This window comes from Parus major, chromosome 2 (assembly GCF_001522545.3).
Source record: "Parus major isolate Abel chromosome 2, Parus_major1.1, whole genome shotgun sequence".
In the NCBI taxonomy this organism is placed as follows: Eukaryota; Metazoa; Chordata; class Aves; order Passeriformes; family Paridae; genus Parus; species Parus major.
In genome coordinates, this window is record NC_031769.1 from 33,060,289 (window position 1) to 33,069,901 (window position 9,613).

Sequence of the window (9,613 nt, forward strand, 5' to 3'; positions counted from 1 at the left end):
TTCTAGACAGGGGAAGTATGTGGCAGCATGTGGAGATCAGATCACAGAAATCCTGAGCAAGTACATCCACTCCTGGGCCATACCACCACTCCAGCAGGCCACTGTAATCCTTCAGCTGTCACTGGCTCACAGGAAGATCATTTAATTCCTTTCCTGTCTGTGAGAAGTTTTATGTATAGAGTCCTTATATTTCTGCAGTCCCAGAGTGTGCATTTTGGGGCTACCCTACATTCCCAGCAGCAGGTACAGTGCAATCCTTCTCACTTGGCAGAACTGCCTCCATCATTGTTTTTGCAGCTTCTTGTCTTTCCGAGGCATGAGCCAACATTATAGATGCTGTTAGCAGCTTAAAAGCTAAAAAAGTTAGGAGACTGATCTGGTTTACATTTAATTTAAGAAATCAAAGCACCTTATATAAGTCTGCTTCCACAGGATTGTGTTTGCCTTCACTGACATCTCTATGGATCTTCCCAGATGGGTATCTCCTGGCTTCAACCATGAAATGAGGAAGCACCTCAACCTCATCTCCCACCTGTCTTTGCTGTTCCCATCGAGGCTACTGACCAAAAACCAGCTACCAGTTCTGTAGTGTCTGCTGAGCAAATGTCTCCATGATGTGTAAATCATATTCATCCATAAAGTATGGAACTGTTGTGCCTAAATCTAACACTGATAAGCATTAAAAATTCAACATCCTAGACCTAGTCACTGACAAATATAAGAAAACAAAGCTAGGGTATGAAAAGCAGTCTCAGGGCTTCCCAATCAACTACTTAATTTTGCCTAATGTACTGATCTATCTCACCCTTTTCTGCTTAAAAGTTTATCAATGCAATTATTGCTAATGAAAATATTAAATACAGTACCAAACTCATGAGCCAGAGGGCTGCTTTTTCAAGTTTTTCATTACCTGCTAAGTAAATTAATTAATGCAAATGAAACTCTAGTGTCGTAAAACAACACCCTGTTCTAATTGAAGACAATGGTGAAACTGCCATTGACCTCCATGGGAACAGGTTCAGGCCCATAACTTTCATTCATTGTACATTAAGCGACATAATCAGAAATACTATCTTCTCCCATTAAAATGAGATATAGATATAGCATGACAAGTAGCAGCACAGGGACTCTTGTGATTACTGTAATTAGAGGTTTTTAATGGCAGGTTAGGTATGTTTAATATGCAACTCCGCATCGCTGTTATACTATCAGATTCTATTCAGGATCTTTACATGTAGCATAACTGAATTCAGAGGCAGATGAATGTTTCCGATATTTCAAATTCAGCAGTTTTGCTGATTTAGCACCTTCCAAAGCATGCACCATGTGGTGAACAAACACTGCGAGCAAAGATGTTTTCTGAGGTTTGCCAGGGATTTAAAATTTTAACACTTTCCTGGTCTCCTTACAGATAAAAAAGTGTTGTTATGCAGATATAAAGAGCTGTGCAATCATTCTAATAGGTATAATTTCATTATCTCTGAGGAATTCAGGTGTGGAGCCAACTCCATGTATTAGCTAATAACCAGTCCATTACTTGATTAACTGACTTACATGAAGAAAGCTTATCATCCATGGATTTGTCTGCTTGGAATTAAGCCATAACAAGATATTGAAAATATATATTTTTCAGGTTTCAATATCTTATGTAAAAATCATTGTGCCAGATCCCAATGATATCTTCTGAAGAATAATAACATGCCTTAAAAATAGCAGATGCTATTAATGTATAAAAACAATATAAAAATAACCCAAGGCACCGCTAATTAAGCATGAGTCAGTGCTTCCAGTAAATTCATGGCAACTGCAAGCAACAGGAAAAGAACTGTCTATCTCAAAGCATTGCCAACTTAGTGTAGAAACTTAATCCAAAGGATTTGAATGTGTCATGTATTTGAGATTGCCAGTTCAAATTCATATATACAGTTGCCTTCTCCTGGGATTTTTCTTTCTCCTCCCAGCTTCTCTGTAGCTTCTTCAGATAGTCATCACCATACGATACAGTAATGTTTAGAAATTATTATATGAACTGGTATGTTTCTTTTCTTTCCATAGTGTTTGGAATGTATTTTGGCCAGGAAGCCTGAAGCTAAATACTCTGTCAGTCATAAGCCATGCCAGGGATTCTTGGAAACACCTGCACCTTGCAGTTATGCAAATACCTTTGAGATATGTCAGAACACTGTTTATTTGCACCATACCAACCGCATGTCATCTGAATTAATTTTCACATTCTTGTCCTGATGGGACATGGCTCTGAATTTAAAAATTGACACACATGAGAGCAGTGTGGTTAAAGAGGTATTGATGCTTTGCCAGAATTATGCAACAGATCTTTGCTGGCCAGCAGTATGATTAAACTAAGGTATCTTTGTGAGTTACGTATTAACAGCACCAATGCACAGATTTGGATATTCTTCCTAAGAGATGCATCAAGAGATCAGTCCAATAGTGATGTGAATGTGGTGAGAGTTAAAGACACAGCAGTACTAGAGTAGTATCACAGTCTTGAATAAATACAACACATCAATGCTTCCCAGCACTGTCCTGCATAACACCAAATACCTTGGAGTGAAAACCCCTGTGGACAGTTTCTTCACTCCTTCTTCAGCAAAATCAGGTCATTTGGAGAGCAGAAATGAAGTGGAAGAAACCTTGTTCACTTGTAGTTCTTCAGAACTTCATTAACTTTTTCTTTAAAAGATTCAGTAACAGTAGCAGCTTAGAGAAGATTCACACGCTATCACCTGTACCTCTGGAAGGCTGCAGCAAGATTTGTTAATCTCCTCTGTTGTGGCTTCATGAACATAGATCTGAAGGCTGTATTACTCAAAAGATTGTCCTTTTTCTCTCAGTCTCTGTCTTCTCCATGTTTAGTTTTCTTTTGGTTTTGTGACACTAGCAAACTAAAGGACGCTGTAAATGGCTTATCTGAAAGCAGGACCATAGGAGGAGAACCTGATCTGCACACATTTGTCATATTTCATGCCATATATTTATCTAAAAAGGGTGGGGATGGCATACCGGTAGGCACAGTGCTTTTATCATGCAGATTGCTAGCTGCATCTATAAAAGAAAACAAATAATGGTGTCAAGCTCAACACTTACTTCTACATGTTCCTAAATCAAAGAGGAAAGTTGAGGAGATAGATGATGATTTGTTTTCACTGCAAGGAATATCTGAGTATGTCTGGGTATTGCTTGCAAAAAAAAAATGTTCACCATTTTGAGGGACATGAGGAGAGCCACTAGCCCAGTAGCCTCTCTGGACAGGAGAAGCTGACAAGTAAAGGACTCACATAGGTCCTGTGGGTGCATTTTACTAAATATATTGCTTTCTTTCTAAATAAGTTGAGCACTAGATCTACTAAAACAGTTTTTTGTGGATTTCTGAGGGAGTTTATTTGCAGTCTGACATGTATGAAAGATCCTGCTGTTCTCAGTCTAGATTCTCTTAGATCTTAAAACTTTTGAACTCACACTTCATCCTCTCTACAGAATTTATTAATTTACAGAGTATATTATTAAGTTACAGAACTTTCTGTCCTAGTCATCTTCATATTTTAATGAACTTTTAAATTATTTAAGTATCTGAGAAACATTTGCTCATTTCTAATGAGGTTTAAACCAGAAAGTTTCCAAGACAGTATTGGGCACATATATAGACATACACAAATAAATGCATAGCACCAAAACCACCATATTCTAGGATGGCTCTGTTAAAATTACATGTTGTGGATCATAGATGCCTGCAGGAATTGATGTCCAGTTCCATGTTTGAAGCTGAATATATTCTCCTTAATTATAATAAAAATGTTATCTGTTTTTGTTACAGCTTCTGCCTGACCAACTTCTAATGTGCCCATGGCAAGGAAAATATCGTTTCCATTCCAACTGGCATAATGTGTTTAATGTGTTGGCTTTAACACAGTATTTATCAGAACATTATCCTTTGAAATTGTCAGTTTATGGCATGATAATTAGATCTGGTACTTGAAACCTGTCAAGTAAAAGGCAAGCTTTCTTCAATAATCATATTCCTTTTCACTTCACAGGTGGGGCCTAATAAAGTGAACTGCTAAAAAGTATTGAGGCAGTAGGAGGCTTGGCATTTCAGTCAGTGCAACAAAGACTGCATCCCAAGAAATTGCTCATACTGTTTTTCCATACACAAGCCTCCTTCATGAGTAAATTCTCTCCCTTGCAAACTGGAAGGCAGAAGGCTATTGAACAATAAAGGATTGAGGGAATGAACATTATAGTGTAATAATAATTAATAAATGTATGGGTAATAGCTAAAAATTAATAGGAAATCTTAAATATTTACTTTGGTGTAGTATCTTTTGTTGAATGAGATGTAGCCTGTCTTGGCCTATCCTGCAAAACTGCAGTGTCCCAGCTCAAACAAGAAAGATCTTTTCAATGTAAGTTCCCTAAGCAGTAAGATAAATTCTGAGAAGTAATAGGTGAAGTGTTATTCCACCTCTGGAAATGGGATGGTAAAAAGTTAATCAATTCTAAAATAAAGTCCATGGGACAGCCGTTGCAACTGAGGGCATTGCACTACCGACAATTATGAGAGTTAAGGTAGTTAGACTGAAAATTATGAAATTATTCCCAAATATTTATTTGCTTAATAAACTGTTCCAATAAATAATGTTTAGACAAAACATGGTGAAAGAAAGCAGTCTTGAAGGGGTTAAGACTTTCACAAATTTAACTAATTCATTTCTTAATTCTAAATACTAGGGCTAAGGAATAATACTGGTGTTTTCTACTGATGCATGGTTTTTACCTCACATCTCTTATTGTAAATTTTGTATATTGTATTTTGACTTTGGGTATAATTTGGTAGGCTGATGCTACAATACATTAAGTATATTTTCCTTTTATTCATTTTTCTGAAACAAAAATATTAGAACTCTGATGGCTCGCACCATGGCATGTAATCTAAATTCCTTGCAATTTTTGTAGTATTTTTAAAAGGATGGATGCATTGACTCACTCCACATTTTAGGTTTAAATGATTGCCACAGCAAAGGTTCACTTTAAAAATGGGATTAGGCAATTTTGGTGACATTGACTTACAGCAAAAGTTAGGCTCTTAAGTGCTGAAAATACATTGGAAAAAAGTCTTGGCTGATGCAACAATGATGGCAGCAACTGCTTGCTACTTTTAAAAAATCTCAGTCTATATTTGAATGAGTGCCTAAGTAAACATTCAGAACTTGGTTCATAAACTAAACTATGGGAAATCTGTCCTGAAAAACACCAGGGGTTTTGCCTACTAATATGCCCAAAGGTGTGCCTGGAGTCATTAGGGAACAAAGACCTGTCTGAGAAACATTATGAAGATTAATAACTGTGCATACAAGATTGGAAAGGAGCAAGCAGAGGGCATATTGCTTATTGCCTGTATCTATCTGGGACTGGGATGAAAAATAAATCAAATTCAGAAAGGCTTTCAAAGAGATTTTAGAAAAAATTAAGAGTTGTAACAGGGTGAGGATGGTCCCAGTATAAGTACAACCAACCTTTCTTCCTACCTTCTAGAACATTTGGTAGAAATAAAAGACTTTCCCTGAAGAGGAGGCTGATGGTAAGATACAGATGCAATACTATCATATTCATTTCAGTAACAGAATGTTTTTTTCCTTGCTGGGATAACTGAGAAGTTTCCATTTTAAATGTGCATGTAAGATAATGAGATGTGTTAGAATAGGTTATCTGGATTTTGGCCATCTTTTTTCTTAAACAAATAATTTTTTTAGACAATTCCCACTTTGGGAATATTTGACATATCTATGTGTAAATGGAAAACCTAGAGGAAGGCTCATAGCCTCCTAGTCTTTATCCCATTGACTCATAAGGCACTAGACAATAAATAAAGTAATAACTTTGTTCTTACACCTAGAAGATAAACAATTACCACATATGCATGCAGTATGGTTGAGAAAGTGGAGTATCTTGGGAATTATTACAGAGAAGAGTTGAATTTCATATTCCAACACATGATACCCTCCCATGAATTATGCTCCCCTCCACTTAAGCGTAAGCATCTCTTGCTTGGATGACTTAGGCCTTTGGGATGTACAGTAGAATTCCTGGAACAGAAAGGAAAAGAAGGAGATGTATGGACATAATGTCAGTCATGAATTGCACTTACTTAGCTTGAACTCCTAAAAATTGCTCAGGTCAGAAGTAACAAGATACAGGGAAATTGATTCAATCAGTTTTAAAGCAGTTTTCATGAGTTACTGTAACAAACACTTGACTGGTCTTATTCCCTTCCTTAGAAACAATGAACAGAAATAGTATCTGCAGATTATAGGATCTTTTTCTTCAAACCAAAATCATCTAGAAGGGATAATCCAGAGTGGATTTGGTTGTTAACTGCCTGCAAACTGTTGTGAGGTGTGCACGCAAAGGGTAAAATAGAAGAATTTTTAGTATGCAGCTCATTTCATTGCAAAGTATCCTTTCTTCTAATAAGCACCACCTTGCTACGCACTGAAGGATTAGTCAGATTGGTGCATATCGAAAGGATTGGACTCTGGCAGAAAACAGTCAAGGAGCCAGACATCAATTCTATTGGCAGACAGCTTTTCTGAAGCATTTGTCCACAGGGATAAATTCACCTTGGCTTGTAGAGGAAAATGCATGTAACGCATACCTTCTGTGCTTGAAGTGTTTGTCGTTGTCTTTTTGTGAGGAATATGCCAGAGATGAGAAGATTTATTTTTCATCAAGAGCTCTGCAGAACTGCCATCAGCAGAAGCTGTAGGGAAGACAAGCTGGATCAAACTACATCCTTTGACATGGGCTTAATGCTCCCTTGACATGACAGCTAGTGGGGTGGGTCTGGTTTTGCAGCCAAGAGTATAATTCTTGTGAAAGATTAAAATAAGTTTCAGTACAGGATTAGTGCAAATCAGGTTTCACAACAGGTTAGAAATTTCCAGAAGAAAGTTTTTTCTTACTCTGTATTGCTTTCCCCTTGACCTTTCTTTATTTCTTTAATTGTCAGTATGCATAAGTTAAGTGGAGAGACTCAATACAAAATACCTCTGCTCTTTAGGGTGATCATGGCATTTGCCCTAACAAAGTCCAGTTTAGCTGGCTTCTTCTCTTTACACATTTCCAGAACCTCTAAGGTTTTTTGGGGTTCTAGTCTGCCCTTTAACAATGTCATCTTCCTTTTAGGACACCATTTTTCATTCTTTCCCTGTTTTATCCAAAGAAGTGGAAAGATCCACACCATTTGCTGAACGATATTTAAGCTCTTCAAGTGACCGCTAATTTTAACACTGACTTATGGGAAACAGTCTTAATGCTGAGTAGTGGTATTTGTGATACTGATGACATTTCTGAATGTCAGCTGTAATCATTTTGTTCATAATTGGTTCTGATTACAACATTTATTTTCATCAGTTTCATTTTAGAACCTCTGTAGCGCTAATAATAAAATGCACTAAATGTAAAAAAGCGTTCAACTTTTTCTGCAGCACTCCTGAGACCACTCTGCAGTGTTCTTGGACAGGCAAAGATTCTGCTCCATTCGTGGACAGCACAGAATATGTCATAAGTAGTATATTTGTGACATATTTCAATGGAATTAATAATTGATGCATTGTAGTATTATACAAGATACACAGCTGCAGTATACAACAAGAGCCTTACATCTGGAAATCACTCTGCAGGAGAAAAGCCTTCAAAATATAAACCTTTTACTGTCACCATGGACAGAATACTGGGCATTCACAACACACAAATGTACAGGTTATAAACTTGCAAGCTGCATTAATGTGGCAGTTAAATTTACTAGTCTGAAAGCTTCACTTGTAAAATATTTATGAATACATGTGGTTGTCACTGCAAAGAAACTGCACTGTCAGCTCAACCTCTTTCCCTAATTGTTTCTTCTCCCTGTTTTCCCCTCACTGGAATGTATTCCATGAAATTCAAAACATGACCCTTACCTCACTTAAAAAATACCTACATGGTAGGTGCAAAAGAAAAAAATAAGAGCCATTTTCATGATATCCTGGTCACTGTTTTATCCACTCAGAAAGGTTTCAATTTGGTAAAACTTAATGGGAAATTAAATCTCTTTTTCATGTCTGTATTTTCTTCGAATTAAAAAAATGAACTGTGAAGAATGATTTTAATTTCTTCCCACAAAATTTAAAATGTTCAGTAAGTCATCCAGTGCACTGCTTCTACAAGTGCCCTGGATAGCTGCCTAACTGGGTTTTGTGGGAAGAGAAGGTTGAAAATGAGGCTGGAATGATTCAAAAATATGCTACATCCTTTAAATCCATATTGTATGTTTCCGTTTTCTTTGTCCCTAAGAGATCACAGCTTTCATATTTAAATGATGACTAATTTTATGTATGTATTGATCTTGTTTATGGGCACTTCCATGACTGTGGAATGTCCTCATGTAGATTTTGGAGGGCTCAGGAGCTAAACAGGCTGTACAAGAAAGGAAAGCAAAGGAAGAAATCTTATTGTTTCCTTACCTGACATCAAACTGACATCCATGTGATTTTTTATTCAACAGATGCTCAGGACTAGATCCTTTCTTAATGTAATATTGAATTGGGGCAGGGAGGAAGGGAGAACAAACAAGAAATTAAAATGTTCATTCTGGTCCTCAAGTTGCTTAGTTGTGATTGTATGCACACAACAGGTATGACCGTATTTATTTAGCACTTTCACGTCTTTAAACACTGCAGCCCAAAGTAACAGAATATTGGTACTGAAGCTTGGAGCCCAGGATGAAGGGGCTCTCACATGAGCTTGGAATAGTAGCTGTGGTGCCTACCAGCTGCATGTCCAGCATTTCAGCATCTCCAACAATTAAATAACTCCAAATTCATGGCTGTTATTGCTTAAAGCGGGGCACCTTTGCCAATAAATGTCCTACTAAACTGAGCCCACACACCACCAGACTCAGGAGCCTCCACACCCTTGGGGTCTAGCTGAAGAGGAACTGCCAAGACCTGCATTTCAACAAGGGACATTGCAGAGTTCTGCAGCTGAAGAGGAATAATTCCATGCACCAATTACAGGCTAGGGGTCAACCATCCAGAAAGCAGCTGGTTGTAAAGGACTTCACAATCCCTATGAACACCATGCTGAACATAAGATGGCAATATGCCAGGGTGGCAGTGAAGCCTAACAGTATCCTGGGTTGCATTAGGAAGACGATAACAAGCAAGTTGAGGTAATTATTTTCCTCTATATTATTTTCCTAATTATATTTGTCTATATTATATTATTTTGTGGTATATTCCTTTCCTGAAGTGCTGTATTCAGTTCTGGGCTCCCCCATACTCAACTGACTTGAGCACACTGGAGCAAGTTTAGAAAAACGCCATGAGGGCAATTAAAGGAAAAGAGCATCTGATGCAAAAGGAGAGGCTAAAAGGGAGATTATTCAGCTTGAAGAAGTAAGAGGATGATCAAACACTAGAACAAGTTTACCCAGAGAGGTCACAGAACTTCCATCTCTGGAGATAATTGGAACTAGACCGGGCAATTTTGACTGTTCAATTAGCAAGCTGCCCCAGCTGACATTGGTCTGAGCAGGAGGCTTGGATTAGATCAT